Consider the following 21,393-nt stretch of genomic DNA (forward strand, 5'->3'; position numbering starts at 1 on the left):
AGGCCTTTGATGAAATTCCTCCTTAAGCTTGGTGAACTCCTCATTCTTTTCTTGTACTTGAAGCTAGAAAATATTAACTTCCTTCCTTGTCTTGTCTAAATCATAGTCACCATCTTGTGCTTTCTTCTTGAGCTCCTCATTTTCCTTTTTTAAACTGCTTATCTCTTCTAGGGAAGCTATAAGTTTTGCCTTGAGACCTTCTTTGAGATCTTCTTCATTTTCTTCATCTTCTAGGTCCTCCTTGGTCTTGATGTCTTCACTCTTGTTTTCAGCTTCCTTTATGGGTTCTAGATTTCCTTCTTGCTTTCCATCATCTTCTTGATTAGAGATCATAGTCAATTCTCCTTTTGAGTGAAGATATTGAAGTTTTTCCCACATACCTTTTGTCGATGAACATTTTACAACTTTGGACTTTATAGGATTTGGTAGCCCACTCAAGATTTCTTTATTGCTCTTGCATTATACTCCTTGGATTCTTCTTCCATCATGCTTTCAGTAATCATTGATTCCCATACTTCAAAACCTTGAGCCATTAAAAAACTCTTCATTCTTGCCTTCCATATATCAAATTTTCCATTGAACAATGGATCTTTCCTAATTTTAGTATCTTCTGCTTTCATGGTTGAAGAAGAGATATATTTAGAAGGGTTGGAGGATTTCTTCCTTGGATTTGCCATTTGTGTTCTAAGGATCTACCTTCAAGCTGTTAGCCTTTGAATGAAGGTACTAGCTCCGATTCCAATTGTTGGAAATACTAAGGGGGGGTGGGGTGAATCAATATTTATTTTCAATTGTTATTTTTACTAGTTAAGATCACTTATAATTAGAACACAAAATGAACAATTATAGAATAACAATTTTATTAATCAATGACGAGGACTCCAATCCTCTTTCCAATGAGTCAAGTACAATAATAATTAGGGCTACAACCCTAGATGAAGATACCAATCTCCAATCCACCAGGCTCCAACCTTTATTTCGCCAAGCATCAACTTGGACTTCATGAGGCTCCAACCTCTACGGCTCCAACCCTATCTTCCCAAGGCTCCAACCTTGTCATTTTTAGGCACCAACCTCTAGGGCTCCAACCCTATCTCTGGTACAAACACCAACCTTTTCTTCTTGAGGAATCCTATCCTCTAGGGCTCCAACCCACAACTTCAATTTGTCAAGATAATATCACTATTTCTTCATGACTCTCAATATTATCTGCAACGAGCCCTGACAATATCTTCACCTTCAACACTGCCCTCAAACGATCTCCAAAGCATTCAACTCATTAATGACAACTTTGTCTTCTCATGAAGGTGTCACCACTACTCTTCATGTTACCCAAACTAAATGTCCAAGGTCACCTCATGATGACTTCAACTGAGCCAGGTGGCTCCAGGGGCACACACAGGACAAATAGGGCTTATGGAAGCTCAAGAATCAAAGTGATCAGAATGCTTTTGAACCAATACCAGAGAGTAGATATTTTCATCCTGATCGCAGCAGTGCAAACAGTTTGCCAATCTGAGATCATATGAAGGAGAACGAGTGTTTCTGGGAAAATTAGTTTCTTGTCGAATGACTAACCCTCTAGGTTTGGTAGCTAACCTAGAAAAAACAGTTTAAAATAGTTCAATATCTTTCCTATGAGTGACAGATAAGAAAGAGATTATGAGGGACCAACCTATAACTTTCGCTTGAATCCTCGTTTGATCTCCTTCTCCTTTGGCGGATCCTGTAACTTCTCTCTATACTTAACATGCTTGAAGAGTACCTGCACAGCTACAGAAACAAAGACCTGTCAAAGCATAATGATCCATCACAACATAAACATCATAGAATCAGAAATATGATAAACAAATGAATGCATTTACAGTTAACACAATCAATTGGGAAAAATCTTGAAGAACTTTATTGATATCAAGGAGAATTAAAACCCATAAGAAGTCTGATCCAGCGCCATCCTCCCATCTTCAAGCCTTATTCACCTCATGAATCAGCAAGAACACACCAATAATATCACAATGCTCTCACCTCAATACTAAAACTAGCAGCACTTCCTTACAACTCAGAATAATTCAGCCTCCTGATCTCTTGGATGGGAGATCCTTTTATAGATGATTGCAAGAGGGTGAGTCATCAATGGGGATGATGAATGCCATTCCATTTGTTGAAATTAGTTCCACAAGAGAGGGGAATTGGAGATGGTTTCCTAGTTCCCTTGGTCATCCTTGGGTGAATTCAGAGAGGCAAGTGGCACAGGAGAAGTTTCTAGAAGATTCCATGAGCAACCAACTAACAAACTGTCCCAGAATTATGTCCAACCTCGCCCATCGCACTTACTAAAGGGCCAAACTATGATGCATCTCACTTAGACAGTGTAGCAGGTGAGATGCATCTCACCCTAACATAGGGCTTTCAGATATGGTTCAGTTTAGGCACTTTCTGGATGATTTCTGAGATGGAACTTTTGGGGAATGAGGCATTCAGATGACTAAGCTTCTTTAGGGTATAAAACAACTCTTTTAGGGGTTGATGAGCCCTAATATCATCGACATATGGGTTTGGGGTTAATGTGCCCAAATATGTCTATAACAATTGCCCCCTAAAGGATGAGGTCGTAAATGTTCATGTCGGGTGAAATGCTTTATCATAGGATCAGAAGTTTTGAATTGGAAGGTGACCTGCATAAATTACAATACAATACATCATGATAATATGATTTTTCATGAACTAGATGAGGGAGGCATTCCCATGCTTAGCTTTATAAATTTTCATTTCATGTACATAGATCAGATAGTCGTTTGCAGATACAGACTTGTGATTCTACAGACATAGAGTCGCAATCCATGATTAGGATGACCATCTGTGTAGAGCCTTTGTACATTTGATGTTTTTGTATCCCTGAATATATTGCAGCCTGGATGGATGAAACTAGATCTGGGGTCTTCAAACTCGTTCAATCTTCGCTCGATGTACAAGTCAAACCATGTGAAGAGATGTTTTGAAGTCGAACATAGAAAGACATTGTCTGATTACTAGCCAATGATGTGAGCTGTTAACAGACACGAGAGGGATCATCGATAATGATAATGATCCTTAAGGTACTACAGTACATTTCACATGGTGTGAATACATGATCCAATGTTGAACACCACGCAAAATCTTTCGGTCAAAAGCCATTGATGTCAACTTGTTGCTGGAAGATAGAAACTTGCCATTGATGTAAACAAGCTTCAAAGCACTGGAAGGGTGTTTCTAAGTCAACTTCTTGAATAATGAGCTAATGTCAACAATAAGCGAATCGTCGTAGAAGGGCCTTGATGTATCCCGCATCTACGATATGAAACAAAGCAAATGATTTCTAGAGGTGAAAATGAACTAACGACACAAGGTCTAGGAATGGCAGTTATGAAAAATGAAGGTTGGAGGTATTGCAATGTATGAGACATTAACTGGACGACTTCTTCACTGGATGGCTTCTCAACTGGATGACTTCTCTTGAACATGTCAGTGACACTGAGATGAATTGGTAGCGTTAACCCCAAAATATGGATGGTATGAAAGACCAATGGTATGATGACCGGTGAACGGAATAATCCAACCCAACTCAATCATGGAGATGAAGTGAAGGTGTCATGTTCAAGAGAGAATTGCTACCATAAATTCTTCAAGATTTTTCCCCTTTTTCCCCAGTCATTACTGACCAATACCTCTTTATTTTTGTCAAGCCTAAGGAGGATAACATATGCTTGTTCTATAATTCGCCCTTCGGGCAAACCCATCACTATTTAATGTTTTAATGAGTCTAGCGATAGTGAAACTCGGCCTTGTCTAGATGGACAAGTTTTTCGCTATTATTTTAACGAGTTTAATGACAAGGATAACTCGGTCCTTTTCATGTTTAGAGATTTTGAAAATGGACGAAAAGAAAACTCTGTAAGTTCTTTTTCGTAAGGTAATCCCTCAGGTCCGAAAAAGGATAAAATAATACAAGAGGGATGACGTTTCCAATACTTTAACGAGCTGGAAAAGACAAGCGCTCGACAATCTTTTCATGTTTAGAGAGTCTGAAAAGGGTTTAAAGAGGACTCTATAGTTTTCTTTTCATTTTTGAATCAAAGCTTGAAAAGAAGACAAAAAGTTTGCTTGGTGGTCAAAGATGCTCAATTCACCGTTTAGCACATCAGATTTTGTCGACAGTTGTTCAACCTGCTCAAAACTCCATCAAATTGATTAAAAATACATATTTATGGATGAAAAATGAACTAAAACTAACATTTACTTGAAGTACATGGAAAAGTAAACATAAAAAGTAGTTTTAACATTTCATTTTCACCATTTCATTTCAAATTTTGGATTTTGGAGCTCTGAAGCGGTTTTTCCCCCCAAATTTCACCAGTCGATTGCGAGAGATTCTGTGGATCATTTCCCACGCCGTCAGGACCAGGTAGGAGCTATCCTTATGCTCTTCAATTTCATTCCATCTTTTTTCAATTCTGGGCAAGTTTCCTCATCTTTCTGGGCCTTAGGGGTTTAAAAAATTCGTTCTCCAATCATCACACTTTACCTATATCGAAAAGTGCGATGCATACTAGGCTGCCAACAGGCAACTTAATATGCATCTCACCTTGCTCAAGGGCTAGGTGCGATGGGCGCAGAAGGGAAAGTTTGTACAATGTTTTTTCATCAAATTTTGAACTTTTTTTTGCCCAAAAAGGATCCTAACTCACCTAATGTTTGTATTTCAGATATTTGTTGGATCAAGATGGTCGTTTCATGGTAAGAATGAGAACATGAAGAGGAGGATATGATTGCTTTACATGACTAGGGCACAGTGGATGCATTAAGGAACTGTGGTTTACTGAAGTTCTTCCACTTATCTAGCATGAGACAACAGATAAGTTTGCTGCAGTATCTTCTTCATGCTTGGGATCCTATTGACCAGGTATTCCAGATCAAGGGTAAATCCATTCCTTTCACGATCGAGGATATTTATTTTCTGACGGGTTTGTCGAGACGTGGCACCCCTCTTTCACTATCAGGATTTGCTCGGGGGGGTGAATCAGTGAAATATTACATTCATCAGTTCTGCAGGGATGGATCCCAACCTAGTAGAGATGGTAAGATTAATATCCGGGATGTTACTGATCGACCTTTGAGGACCATTCTTTTTACCCTTGCTAGATTGGCTGGCAGTGCGGCCTTACATTTAGTGAAAAGATCGTACATACAATATCCCTTGGAATGCTTGGAACCGAAGGTGTTCAACTAGTGCGAGGCGGTACTTCCTATCATGAAAGATCAACTGTCCAAAGTAAAGACTGGAAGAACCAAGAATTTTGGTTATGGATCCATTTTGACTGCCTTTGCTTTGGAAAGAATCCCACTTATGCAACCTCAGAACATTTCACTGGGAGTGCCTAGACCGAGAGAACCACGGATGCAGAGATGGGTGGACCTTATGGCTAGGCATGCTGGCCAGTCACAGGTCTCGTTCTCATCTGCCTTTTTCGAGTGGTTCGACCGCCAGGAGATGGTATTCGCGGAGTATCCATATGTAGGGATGGATTTCTGAGGCGATCTGGATTTGGCATTACCAGTTGGTGAGCAGTGGAGTGCTATAGGTAAAATGATTTGACCACATATTTTCTTTGTAGTTTTCTATTGTTTTTGTATTTTTTTATTGTTACCAAGACTAAATAAACTCATATGTGTGTGCAGATATCGGACCAGTTCGACCAGTGGCATGCCCACGGGAGGAAGATGCTCCAGCGGGGGAAGCTGTAGGGAGGGCAGTCCTTAGGGATCTGGACATAGTGGAGACCCTTGCACAGCTGCAGGATCAGATAGAGGGATTAACTCTTGGCATTCCAGATGTCCGGACTGACGAGTTACCTATGAGGCTACAGCGCCATACTACTGGTGTACCGAGTCGTTGGACTAGGCTCTTGCGCATGATAGCACAGGCAGTGACCTGTTATCACCAGCATCACTAGTCTAGGATGTTTTTCTGCATTCATTTTGAGTTTTTGGGTTAGATGACCAATTTTGTCTTGGACACAAAAAATTTTGTGAAAACTTATAAACAACTATCTATTTTGACTTTTGGAGTTTTATTTTGGCTAAGTGATGAAATCCTAATGCAAATGTTGATGTGAAATGCTTTCTTTACATATGCTGCAAATGTCTATTTAACACATAGTTTGCTAATGAATCAGGCAATGTGTTTAAGTTTCTAGAAATATGTTGATATTGAATGAAATCAAAATGTCTTTCCAAAATCCTAACTCTTAGGAACATGCAATGAATAGTTGGGTTCTGGACGGAATAAATGCCAGTAAGTTGTAGAATGACAAGTTGTGAATCTAGCCTGACAATGATTCGGCGTATGCCATGTGAAATGGCATCAGAGAGGAGTTCAATCAACACGCTATACTCAACGATGTTGTTTGTCAATCGACCAATACATATCCCTCTGAAACTCACTAACTCGCCGCTTGGAGCGAAGATGGCCTAGGCTGCAGAAGATAGGTTCTGCGTGCTACGACTAGCTCCGTCAGCATACCCAACAAATGGTTCCAAAAAGTTTGACATCTGCAACAAATGTGAAGTGGATTACCTAACCAAAATGACAACTCTAAAAGAAAACACACAAAAAATGTAATGAAAGCATATGTACAGTGAGTTTTACTACACTTAATCAAGCATAGTAACGTTTGAGATACAACCCGTTTCAGGGCTGCGACAGTGGAATCCCATCATAATCGACTAACTCATAGGCTCCTTTTGTCAACACACGTTTAATGATATAAGGTCCCATCCATAATGGTTCAAATTTCCATGCTCCTAATTTGTTAGAATCCTGATCATAAAGCAAGACCAGGTCACCTTCTGAGAAGACATGAGGCTTAACATTTTTGTCATATTGTGCCTTGATGCGTTTCTTATGTGCTTCATTAGCCAATGCGACATCACGATTGGTTTCATCCATATGGATTAATTCCAAGAAACGAGCTTCTTCTTCAAAAGTTTCGGGTAGCAGGTCAATTGTGAGCTTGAGGGATGAGATTTCACACTGAATTGGTAAACTGCTTCTAGACCATACACCAACTGAAAGGGCGTAAATCCGGTCACATTTCTCATCGTGGTCCAGTATGCCCACAGAGTCGAGTACAGGATTAAATGCCAATTCCACTTATGGACTCCAGTCATTCTTTGCAGCGTGCGCTTAAGGACTTTGTTGATTGCCTCAACTTGTTCATTAGCCTGCGGATAATATGGAGTAGAACTATCATGGGACAATCTTAATTTGGTAGTTAACTCGATCATCATGTGATTGCGAAAATGTGACCCATGATCTATGACTATAGCCTGTGGCACACTAAATCTAGAAACTACATGATTGAAAAAAAAGAGAGCAACTGTTTCGCCATTGTTGTTCAATGTAGGCATCGCCTCAGCCCATTTGGTAAAGTAGTCGACAACGACTATAATATACCCATGCCCCCCGGCCGAGGTGGGGTTACATGTCATGAAATCAATGCCCCATTTCGCAAATGGGCCAACAAAAACTACTGGATGCAGTGGTGCAGGTGGTAATCTGGTTTTACAATTGAAAATTTGACAAGCATGGCAACTTATGACTGCAAGTATGCAATCTTTGAATATGGTTGGCCAGAAGTAACCAGCTTGTAAGATTTTTTTGTGCAGTTGCGTAACCAGATAAATGCCCCCCACAAGCACCTGAATGACATTCATTCAAAGCTTTTTCGGCCTCCTCATGCGTAAGGCACCTTCATAAAATCGTATCGACACCACGACGATAAAGTGTATCACCAACGATCAGATAATCTTTGGCTTGGTATCGAATACGTCGTTGTTCAGAGTGAGAGGTGTTAGGCCTAAAAGCTTGGGTCTGGAGATAGACCAATATATCCCCATACCACGGATCACTTGACGATATCAGAAATAGAGACTCATCCACGATTGATGCTTCTGATGTTAAATCGTTGGAGGACGAGGGAAGGTCGCAAAGTAGCTCTGCAAAGACGAGAGATTTCTTTGATTTGGATTTGATGAATTCCAAATCAAACTCCTACAAGATGACTATCCATTTGGAATATTTTCCCCCCAACAATTGACGTGACAGGATGTATGTCATAGGGTTGCAATCTGATACAATGGTAGTTTTGCGAAGGAGAATATAATGTCGAAATCTCTGTACAGCTTGGACGGCTGCTAAAGCCAACTTTTCAACGTAAGAGTACTTGATTTCTGTATCATTAAGATTGCAACTTAAATAATATATAGGATGTTCAATTCCATCATCTTCTTGCACTAAAACCATACCGATGGTTGTATCTGCAGTGGTGAGATACAGGTAAAAGTCTTTTTGATAGTTGGGGGCATACATTAATGATGCTTTTATCAGGGAATCTTTGAGAGCATCAAAGGAAGCTTGCGCAACCTGATCCCAATGGAAGGGTACCCCTTTCTTCAAAAGACGTGTATAACCTTTAGCGAGCTCAGCATAATTTGGAATGAACCTCCTCAGAAAGTTTTCCTTCCCTTGAAGTCTCTGGATCTGTAGCAAATTTGAAGGTGGAGGCATGTCAAGAATTGCCTGAACCTTTATTGGATCGAGTCGAATTTTGTCTTTAGAAACTACAAAGCCAAGTAGTCGACCAGAGCCGACACAAAACACACATTTGTGTGGATTGAGTCTTATCTTGTAGTGTCGGCAACGCAAAAATATGGCTCTCAAATGTTGTGGATGATCAGTCCGTTTTCGCGAATGAGCAGGCAGATCATCAAGATATGGTTGAACTATGTGTTTGATGTCATGGAAGGCATAATTCATTGCCCTCTAAAAAGTTGCCCCTGCGTTCTTCAAACCGAAAGGTAATTTACAATATGCGAATGTGCCCCACGGACATATAAATGCAGTTTTTTATTGGTCCTGTGGGCGGATATTGATTTGATTGTATCCGGAAAATCCATCCATGAATGAAAAGATTTCGCATCTGGCACATTCATCAACAATCTGGTCGATAAAGGGTGTAGGATAGTTGTCCTTCGGACATGCTTGATTTACATCCCTATAATCGACGCACACTCTTATCGTTCCTTGTTTTTTCATCACAGGAACAATATTCGATACCCAGTCAGTGAGAGGCACAGGGTAAATGAAGCCAACACGCAAAAGTTTTTCAACCTCTGCTTTAATGGTAGTGGCTTTCTTTGGATGAATAGGTTGAAGCCATTGACGTACTAGTTTGACATCAGGATACATCTTGATTTCATGTTCAACTATGCTTGAGTCGATGCATGGCATTTCCTCATAAGACCATGCAAAGACATCTCTGAATTCGCGAAAAAGAGCACAGTAATTTTCTAGTTCTGATGGAGAACAAGATTTGCCGACGTGAATATTTTCTACAACATTGGGTTTGGTCGAAATATTTATGGAGATAGTTTCTTCGATGTTAGACAGATTTCGCTCAGAATCGACTGTATTTACAAAATTCAATAAAAAATCATCGATTGAAGAGTGATTAAGTTCTTTCGAATAATCTTCATTGTCATCTCGAAGGTGGGAACAATGATGATAATCTTCCCATGGCGTCTCTCCTATCATCATTGATTGGATGATTCCTTCGTCTGTAGAATGTATACGAGACCAAGGATCAGAAGAGGTGCCATATTCTAAAGACCTATCTACCCAAACACTCATTGAGTGCAGATTCGGGTTTGCTGCACAAGCCCAATAGATTGATTGCTACAAAGATTCGATGGGGCTTGGCGGCAACACCTCGTGATGATCATCACTCTCAAAATAGTTGGAACTCTTCTTAAACTCAGATGATGTAGAAGAGATCATGTTGCAAGTTTCCATCATTGCTACTTCCGCGAAACCAGATGGTGATGGTAGGGTAAAGGTACCCATCAAGGAAGGATCTTTTAGGAGACCTACTCCAACATTTTGAAGTGATTGTGAATTTCCATGTATCAATGGAATGCTTCCAGTGGCTTGTGAACTATTAGAAAAAAAGGCTAGTTGGTCGATGACTGTGATTCCACCTTTGAAGGGAAATGCAATCGTTCGAAAATATGTGGTCACAACTGCATCCATAGCATAAACCTTAGGCCTTCCCAGTAAAATATTGTAATCAAGGAGTCCATTAACAACCTCGACTTCAATATCTACTATTTTTCCCCCTAGTTCTACTTGCAAGCTACTTAAAATCCTGTATGGAGTGTACGTTCTTCCATCGAAAGCTTTTAGTGTTTTTGGTGATCGTGACAAGGGTGGTGAACCAAGAGTATTCCAGCAACTCATTGACATAATACATGTAGATGCCCCCTCATTAATAATGGTTCGACGAACATTTTTGTTGAGGGCTTTTACCTATATAAGGAAAGCTAGTTGTGCTGGTAATTGTGGTGTATATCCTGCATGATTAAAGACCACAAGATTGGAATCCGTAGGATTGATCCCACCTATTGCTAATAACAAAGGCTGCTTTTGGGAGGGACAATTTTGCAATAGCAAGTGTCGACATAGCGGAAGGCGATTGAGCCAAATCTTCCACTATATTATAATTTTGGGTTGCTCGAGCACAAGGATTAAATGTTGATTTATGTACAACTCCCTTCGGTGGCTTAATTGTTAATTCAGGAATAATCAGTGGAACAACTTCTGGTGAAGTTGTGGTCGAAGTACTAGGTTGATCAGTAGCCTGGTTGTTCGACGACGATGGATTCCCGTAATATTTATTCCTTGTTGATACCAAAACATCATTTTGCTTATTTGCAATGGATAGCATAAGCACTTGGGATGTGGAAGCATTATTAGTGGCAACCAAATGTGTTTCTGGGTTCGGAAACAGATCTGTCAACACCATTGAGGTATTTGAAGCCTTTAAAAGTTTAGAAACCTCATATCGATGTGGACAATCTCTTGTGAAATGCTCGTCATTGCATATCAAACATGAATAACGAGGTTTCCTTGCTGCAGTAGGGGTTTCAGATGGATTTTCAGGAGTGAAATTTTCCTGTTTCTTCTTATTATTCTTCCCTTTCTTCTTGCCTCCTGGTTGCTTTGGATTTTTTCCCTTTTTAGATGACACGACATTAATCTCAGAGGCAAGAGTGTTTTCAGATGAATTTTCATTTTGACTGGAAATAGCAAGAGCTTGACCAGATGGTCCTCTTGCCGTTTGTGTGCTCGAGGAACTGATCACGCCGTCACTGGCATGAGAGTCCCTACTCGATTTTGGAGGGGGTGGAATGGTAAAATCTGGTCTAGGTGCATTAGGAATCTTGTCATAGAGCGTGCCTGATTGTGTATAAATCAGATCCAAATATTGGGCATGAGCAATGACTTGGTCTTCTGTGACAACTCCTCCTTTCGCCACATCCTCAGTGATAGATGGCAATAAGGACTTTATAAACCACTCAGCTAAAAGCTGATCAGGAACATACGTCTTTACCATTCGACGATGACGCCGCCACTCATGAATATGATCGGATATGTGAGTGGAGGTAGTCTGTTTAAAGTTGGTAAGAAGTTATGTTCCAGTTTCATACCTGATAGGTAATTGAAAGTGGGTTAGAAAGGTAGTGGCAAGAATGGTGAAGTTATTAGAAGAAGCTCTAAGTAATTCAATATACCATTTTGCTGCTGGACTAGTAAGCGTTCTCTGGAAAAGACGAAGTCTAATCAAATCATCATTCAGGGTGTTGGATGAACACCATAAATGAAAAGTCATTACGTGATTCAATGGGTCTTCTCCTGGATTTCCATTGAACTTTGGAATGTCAGATGGAAGTTTATGTGGAATCGCTGGCCACCAAGGGGCATATGCAATTGGATCATTTGTGAGCCGGTTCAAATCTGGTAGTTCTAAAGTTGATACAAACAACAACTGTTGATTCAGGTTAGGTGGAGCATACCCAGGATAAGATGGAATCACATGAGCAATAGGTCTTTGCATACCAGCATAGTGCATATGTGCCTGGCAACCTTGATAAGGTTGTTGGGCATAACCAGTATAGGGTGGTTGTTGATAACCGGTTTGGAAATGTGATTGTCCATAACCTGCAAAGCCTTGTTGCCCAGGTCCTCGGTAGGCTTGATATTGACCAAATCCAGTTTGAGCTTATGAACCAAGTCCAAACTGGGGTTGGGATTGCTGGAATTGAGGTTGTTGATATTGTGACAGCCACGGTTGTTGGACTGTTTGCTATTGTCCAGTACTGGAAGATTGACCAAGTTGCGGATTAACTGTACCCATTTGTGCCTGAGTCGTTCCGGATAAAGGAGCACTAACCTGAGGTTGTGATTGAGCCCCAGAAACAAGCGGTTGTTGTATAACAACCTAAGAAACTTGAGCCTTTTTCCTTGAAACCTGAGGTTGCGAGGAAGAAGGAACAGGTTGAGGTTGAGATACAACAGGTTGTGCTTGTGATTGTGGCACAGTCGTAACGGTAGGTGTAGTGGGAATATTCGACACAGGTTGGATTGGTTGTGTTGGATATACAACCCTTGGTTGATCTGGCAGTACTGGTAGCCAACCACTAGCTGTAATTCTAGTTTGACCTAAATACTATGGGAAACTCTCATATGGTTGTCCCCTGGAAAAAGGAGGAAATGGTGAGTAAGCATACTGCTCTCCATATGGTGCCAGTCTAGTGTTTAAAGGATATATCAGTCTCTGATAACTGGCTTTCCCATATTGATATTGATATGCAGGATCAAATTGTTGAGTTTCCATGTGAGAAAAACTAGATGGGATTCCGGACGAGTAAATGGGATTAGACCATGGTGCCGAAGCAACCCCTGAGTGGGTTCCAGCTAGTGATTAGTAACCAACCAGAACAGATGATGCACTATATAAATGTGACTTAGGTGTACCAGAAAACATTGAAGGAGTAGCAGTAGAAGATTCTGCCGCAGCCGCATCAAATGATACATTCCTAGATGTTGATGGTTGTTCAAACATGGTTAACTTATCCAAAATATCTCCTAACGATTCGATAGGAACTCACGATGAAGCATAATTAAAGGAAGCAAACTCAAGAGTAGTAGGATACAAATTAATCCCAGTTCCAAAATGAAATGGAGTGTCAAATGGGGGATCCTCTACTATCTCCTCTATAGCAATCAGACCGGGTGGAAGAGGTTGATCGTCAGGTCCGTAAAATATTTCTGGAGCCGAAGAAGGTGTAGTTTCTGCAGTGACAGATGCTGGAGGGGTGACAACTTCTAGATACTGAAATTCAAAGTCCAGATGTTCAGGTAAATGAACTTCAGTCTCAAAGGGAGGTTCTTGAACAACTCCTGGTTCAAATGTAACCTCAGTTTGAACTGGGATGGGTTCCAGACCAACTCTAGATGGAGTTGTTTCAGGTTCAGAAGTATTTACCATTACACTAGGATCAGTTCTAATGTCCTCTGGTAACTGCGAAACTTCCTCTTTAAAGGTGGATGTACCAGAAATAATTGGAGTAACTGGAGTCTCTGATGATGTTGAAATGAATGTTCCAAATAACCTAGATGAACTAGACTCAGTTAAACAAGACTGCTTTGTTCGAATTGGTTTCGCTTCCGGAGGCAAAGACGGTTGACTCGCTAATCTCCGCGAACGACGGGGTTTTGATTGACTTTCTTCCATGATTGCGGATTACTTGATCAACTTAAAAATTAACTAAGGGAAAGTGATGTTATTTCGTGGTCAATTTATTTTAACAACACTTTAACACAACTTCACTTTTTCAGTTTTAAAGAGTCGAGAAAAAGCTAAAGATGACTCTAGTCGCCTTTGACTTTTAATGAGCCTAAAATGACAAGTGCTCAGATGGACCTTTTCTTTTAGAGAGTTGAAAAGGAACGAAAGTGACTACTCTGGAGAATCTAGGCAAAAAGGTTTACCAGATCAATCACAAAACTGCAATATACACCTTGGTGATAAATTAAAGAGAAATTACCAAGGACTTATGTACGACAACCAATCTTCCCGAATGCTGTGTTCAGTGCATTGCGATCAATAAGACGGAAGACTCGGTTTCCTATGGATAAAGGATTTAAGCCTATTATGGTCTCCCAATATATACGCGACGGTACGGGGAGCAAAAGTCTGTGCTAGTACTTTTCGTATAAAAGAGGAGGAATCACCCAACCTTCAATCAAAACAATATCCACTAGGTTTAACAACACCGGAACACGTCTCTAGCCTAGACCTCTAAATGTGTTGCGTTAGATTCCAAAGCGTTGTTAAGTTCATTAAAGTTCGTTTTAAAGTTGATGTTTCTTAAAAATTTTCCTTTGATGGTTCACCGTGAAATGTGATATGAAATTCCTAAAGATGCAATCTACAATGATAAACAATCTTTTCGTTTATTTGACCAATGAAAATCCTAACTACAAAGGATAGAGCATAGAAGTGCTTTTAAAGCAAACAACAAAGAGCACTCACTAATGCAATTTCCCTAAATCATATTTTTTCACAAAAACCAAAATGCTAAATGCAAATGCATGTATTTGTTTTCAGCTCTCCTTAATGTGAATGATTCAAGAAGGAAAACTAAATGTAGCAATGACTCAAAATGACAATTTTCGACAATTTTTCTTCAAAGAGGGAAAGGAAGACTCAAAACGACACTTTCAAACTTGAAGAAATATATTTTTGACACTTTGAACAAACTCAAATCAAATCAAATGCATCAAAATAGTTTAATCGATAAGCTATGAAGGAGGATTTTGCGACACTTCACTTTTTCAATGAAAATGGAAGACTTTACGACACTTTTTCTATCGAAAACGACAAATTGACTATCACTACTTTTGATAATGGATTGTAAATGAAAAACAAACACAAAAAAACATTCACCAATCCTAATCAAAATTGAGGCTGATCTAAGTGATGTAAGTTGGCTTCAGTGATGAGGTATTGTTCAAATTCAACAAGTAACCAAGCAAGTCTGAAAACTAGTCAAAAACCCTCAACTCCTAGATGGGAAATTGAGTTCAGTCAATCATCACACTTGGCCTTTGCAAACAATGAGATGCATTGCACTTTTCTCACTCAGGATGTGAGATTCATATCAATTCACAGAGGAAGATAGTGTGATGGTCAGGGAGCACTTCTGAAAATGGTTTTGGCTCAAATTTGCAGTAGTTTTCAATGGATTAAGCTTGGTTTTGGTGAACAATGATAAGCAAAGTATGATGGAATGTCCTAAGAGGTTACTGAGCTACCAAAAGGGCATCTAGATGTGTTTTCAATTCAAATGTTTAATTCATAAACTAAACCAAATATTGTCTGAAGCAACATTTATCTACTACGCAATTGCATAACAAGAGTGGTTCGAAAGCTTCCCGGCTAGCTTCAGACTCTGTATATAGTTTATATAATTCAACACAGAACAACAAATAACAACAAAAAATCATCGACCCCCGGTGGAGTCACCAATTTGTTTCTGGGAAATTTAGTGTCTTGTCGAAACCCTCTAGGTTTGGTAGCTAACCTAGAAACAACATTTTAAAGCAATTCAATATCTTTCCTATGAGTGACAGATAAGAAAGAGATTATGAGGGACCAACCTAGAACTTTCGCTCGAATCCTCACTTGATCTCCTTCTCCTTTGGCCTATCCCGTAACTCCTGCCCGTACTTAACATGCTTGAAGAGTACCTGCATAGATACAGAAACAAAGACCTGTCAAAGCATAATGATCCATCACAACATAAACATCATAGAATCAGAAATATGATAAACAAATGAATGCATTTATAGTTAACACAATCAATTGGGAAAAATCTTGAAGAAATTTATTGATATCAAGGAGAATTACAACCCATAAGAAGTCTGATCCAACGCCATCCTCCCAGCTTCAAGCCTTCTTCACCTCATGAATCAACAAGAACACACCAACAATATCACAATGCTCTCACCTCAATACTGAAACTAGCAGCACTTCCTTACAACTCAGAATAATTCAGCCTCCTGATCTCTTGGATGGGAGATCCTTTTATAGATGATTGCAAGAGGGTGAGTCATCAATGGGGATGATGAATGCCATTCCATTTGTTGAAATTAGTTCCACAAGAGAGGGGAATTGGAGATGGTTTCCTAGTTCCCTTGGTCATCCTTGGGCGAATTCAGAGAGGCAAGTGGCACAGGAGAAGTTTCTAGAAGATTCCATGAGCAACCAACTAACAAACTGTCCCGGAATTATGTCCAACCTCACCCATCACACTTACTAAAGGGCCAAACTGTGATGCATCTCACTTAGATAGTGTAGCAGGTGAGATGCATCTCACCCTAACACAGGGCTTTCAGATATGGTTCAGTTTAGGCATTTTCTGGATGATTTCTGAGATGGAACTTTTGGGGAATGAGGCATTTAGATGACTAAGCTTCTTTGGGGTATAAAACAACTCTTTTAGGGGTTGATGAGCCCTAATGTCATCGACATATGAGTTTGGGGTTGATGTGCCCAAATATGTCTATAACAACAAGCCAGCCACAGTTTTGGTCAAAGTTGGGTTATGGGCCAGGTTTAAGTGTCCTACAATTTGACAGACCCTGGCGCATGAAACCTGGCTCCTGAAAGTGGTCGAATTTGTTGGATCGTTAATTTTTCTAATATCCCCTATATTAGACAAATTCATATATGTTATTATTTAATAAAGGGAAAAAAATATATAAATGAGGTGGCAGGCCACCACCCTTACCACCCCAAACTATATTACAATAAAATCAAAATTTTTATGGCCCGACGGGCCATGACCCCTGTCGGCCCTCCCTTAACCACCACACATATATATGTTAAACTATATTAACGGGGTGGGCAGGCCACCTCCAGTGGACCCAGCCCACACCCAAACCACATACCACATACAATAAGTGAAGTCGGCGAGAATTGAACCCACGGTCGGTGGGAGGGCTAGCCCCACCCACACGGTGGCCCCATATGTCACAAACCCAAAACACAACATGCCACCATTAATGTGCCTAACGACCCAATCCCCAAAACACCAACAACGCACCATATTACATCACCAGCACATCCGATCAGCGGAGGTTAAGAGGTGGGCTTCCCAATGTGGACCCGAACCCTAAAACATATATTAATGAGGTTTAAAAAAAAAACAGAATGTGTGTTAATATGGAGGGGTCGGGGTTTGACCACCCAACCTCCTCCTTATAATTCAACGCTTATTACCAATAGGCCAACGATGTTCGTTGGGACTTCCGCCCACAAAAACATTATATAAACCCTAATTTCTTAGCGCATGGGAGAAAAGGCGCGGCATGATTTTCGAGACGCATAATGTGGAACCATGAGTGCAGAGAAGAGGCAAGCAGAACCATGATTGGGAGAAATTTTCAGGAGGGTGTAATTTTTGTAGTGTCCAAATTGTACAAATTTTATGTCGATCCTACACCTCTCAGCGACACAAACCTGATGGCATAGTCAGAATTTTGATCTAAGCAATAGATCTTTAGATGACCCGGAGGGGAATCTTTGAGAAATCTAGGGGGAATCTAAAAGATTCCTTAAGCCCTAGATTTTCCCTTTCTTAGATTTCAGAAATTTGATAGTCGATTTTGCACTATTCAATGCCACAAATCTGATTGTGAATTCAGATTTTCCATTTGATCATTTCATTTTTCGGCCACTTTTCAAAATGGAGTGCAGGTGTCAACATTCAACGTGCAAGCAGTCATTCCATGAGATTCGACGCCGCGAGATTGATGGTACGGCCAGCTACAACAGTTTGACATCCCTTTCTTCAGATGGCCCCAAGATGTGAGGTATATGCATTGTGTTCATGTACTTCTTTTGCTATGAGATGCATTGTGTTGCATAGATCCCCGTTTAATGTTTGATGTGGGATCTTGTTTTCTTACTTGATTCATGATTCCTGCTTGATGTGATTCAGAATCATCTGTGGGATGTACTTGTTGTCATGATTCGTAATGTTTTGTTTGAGATCCCTTTGTTGTTATGTTTATGGGATACTCATGTGTCTCCATGTATGTTTTCATTGAGATCCCTTTTATGCCATGTTGGCAGGTTGTTCATTATCATCATGCATGAGTTTAGGTCATATTGATAGGAGTCCTTTTTGAATGAGAGTTCCTGCAGCAAACATCTCTTGGAGCCACTCCTATGTGAGTGAATTTTCCTTATATGATAGCGACGTCACCACCTATGTACATCATCGCTATTGACAACACTTAATGCAGCAGCCTACACCATCTTGACACCGGGGCCCAGAGACGTAGTCCCTCCTGGACGAACTCCGTTATCAATGTCTTGTGTTTTATGTTGTTGATTCTTGTCATGTTCCTTTTTCGTTACAACATGCATATATGTTCACTTATGCTATTTTAAATGCAATTCTAACAACATCACGAAAGTAAAAGATCTTGGTTAAATCCAAGAGTTGAGTCAACTCGGATCAAGTTTGGTATTGGAGTAGTCTTTGCGTGGATGTGAATTGCAAGCATCAACAATGGAATGTGCAATGACAAAGGATGAAAAAGCGATGTACGAGACCATGCTCAAAATTTCCCAAAGGGTGGAAATAATGTATGAAACTCTATAAAAAGAGACAGAGGAAAAGGAGCGATTGCAGCTTCAGTTGCGAGCCACGGAAGAGGCCTTGGAAGAACTAAAGCACAACAACCAGAATCTTCAAACAGAGAATGCTAAATTGAATATGCTTCTACATGAAGAGAAAGAGGAGAAACAAAGTTTGCTACAACAGCTGCAAGCTAAGGACGAGGCCTTGGAAAAGCTGCAGTGTGACCCATGTGAGGTAAAAAGTAATTCTCTAAATTCATGTATGTGTCCTGATGATGATTTCGCTGTTTTTGAAAATCATACCACAGGAATTGGATCCAAACTGTTGAAGAAAATGGGGTATGAAGGAAAAGGCTTCGGAATTAAAGGCCAAGGCATTGCCATCCCCATCAAAGTAGAGGAATTACCCCGTCAGGCAGGACATGGGTATGTTAGAAAGGAAGCTGGGGAATGCACCGAGACAGCTAGAAAACCAACAACAACAGATGATGAGAAGCCCTCATTAGTTCTTTCCAACTTGACAAGGAAGGTAAAATATGTTAATTTCCTTTTAGTTTTGTCTTCACATACTATGATTTCTGTTGGAGATGTGGAGATACCAATTACAGGGACAAACATGAGGCTCCTTACTAGGATGAGGTACAAGGAGGAAAAAGAACTTGGTGTTAATAACCAAGGAATAACTCAACCATTGGAGGTTGAGCAGAGACCTCGATTCGGAGGCTTGGGATACACTAAAGGAGAATGCTCGAAGGTGTTAGATTCTTCCGAGATATCATCAAAATTTTCGAGGAAAGAGAATGATGGGGACACATCCCCATCATCCCATGGCAATGCCCATTGCAGGGAAAGAGTTGAGGCAAGCTCTCATCACCATACTTACACCAGAGACAGTAAGGAAAGGTATAACCACTCTCGATATTCGAATGTTCATTTCAATTATAATCATGTTGTTAATGATGGACATAAATCAAGGCATCAAAAAACATGTACCTTTTGTGGATTACATAACCATACATACGTTGAGTGTTGGAAAAGAATAGCAGCACAAAAAAGGAGGCGTGAAAGACCCTCTCAACAGTAGGTAAAAAAATGTGTTAAGCATATATGGAGGAAGAAGATGTGTTGCATTCATTGCAATAAAGGTGGCCATCAAAAAGCCACTTGTTGGAGGCTCCATCCAGAGCAGCGCCTTAAAGACAAAGTGTCGGTGCATGAACCAAGTGAAACAACTGTTCGACAAGAAAAACCACCACAGGGGGATGACCCATTCACATTGATAAGTGAAAAATGGTTTCTAGATATGTTAGCTTGTCATGGTCATGCTTTTTTAAATCATTTGTTGCATTTTAAAATGTAAAAGTGATGTTATGTTTCCATCACTTGTCAAAGCACAAATAGTGTTTGGCCTTATCTTTGTAAATCATGTGTTGCAGTGATGATGTGTTTTCCATCACTTGTTGGAGCAATAATGATACATTGGCTTTGTTTCCGTCACTGAGGCATTATTTCCATTTTGATGTAAAATTGACCACCGAGTATGTGCTATAAACTCATGGCAAGTATGGATGCTTGGGCCTTTAGTTGGTCATGTAAGTCAAGCATGTAATTTGCAGAATTGTACTACAGGTCTGCAGAGGTAGCAGGTGTCGATTCATCACTTAAGGCTTCGAAGAACAAAGGTGAAGGAGATGGAAGTGAGACCTTTTCAAGACACTTGTAATGTAGACAAGGTACAGAAATGTTGTAGATTATTTTTCATGCTTTTGGAGGACCAAAAGCTCCTTAGTGGGGAGGATTGATCGAGGTGGCTCTAGGGACACACACAGGACAAAGAGGGCTTATAGAAGCTCAAAAATAAAAGTGATCAGAATGCTTTAGAACCAACACCAAAGCGTAGATATTGTTGTCCTGATTGCAGCAGTGCGAACGATTCGTCAATCCAAGCTCGTATGAGGGAGAACGAGCTAGTCAAATTTTTGGTCAAACTTCGGTTGTGGGCCAAGTTTAAGTGTCCTACAATTTGACCGACCTCGGGCCATGAAACCTGGGTCTCGAAAGCGGGCGAATTTTTTGGATCATTAATTTGTCTAATATCCCCTATATTAGACAAATTCATATATGTTTTTATTTAATAAAAGAAAAATATAAATATAAATATAAATGACATGGTGGGCCACCACCCCGCCACCCCCAACTATATTACAATAAAATCAAAAAATTTATGGGCCAACGGGCCATGACCCCCGTCGGCCCTCCCTCAACCACCACACACATATATGTTAAACTATATTAACGAGGTGGGCGGGCCACCTCCGGTGGACCCGACCCACACCCCAACTGCATACCACATACGATAAGTGAAGCTGGTGGGAATTGAAACCACGGCCAGTGGAAGGGCCAGCCTCGCCCACATGGTGACCCCATATGTCACAAACCCCAAACACAACGCGCCACCATTAATGCACCCAAAGACCAAATCCCCACAATACCAACAATGCACCATATTACATCGCCAACACATTCGATCAGCGGAGGTTAAGGGGCGGGCCACCCAATGCAGACCCAACACGTAAAAAATATATTAATGTAGTTTTTCTAAAAAAAATAGAATGTGTTAATATGGAGTGGTCAGGGTTTGACCACCCGACCTCCTCCTTATAATTCGACGCTTATTACCAATCCGCCAACGATGTTCGTTGGGAGTTCCGGCCACAAAAACATTATATAAATCCTATTTTTCTCAGCACACGGGGAAAAGGTGCGACATAGTTTTCGAGACACATATTATTTTTTATTAATT

This window comes from Pinus tabuliformis, chromosome 8, assembly GCF_031772625.1.
Source record: "Pinus tabuliformis cultivar Carrire ecotype Pingquan chromosome 8, CPIR1, whole genome shotgun sequence".
NCBI lineage: Eukaryota > Viridiplantae > Streptophyta > Pinopsida > Pinales > Pinaceae > Pinus > Pinus tabuliformis.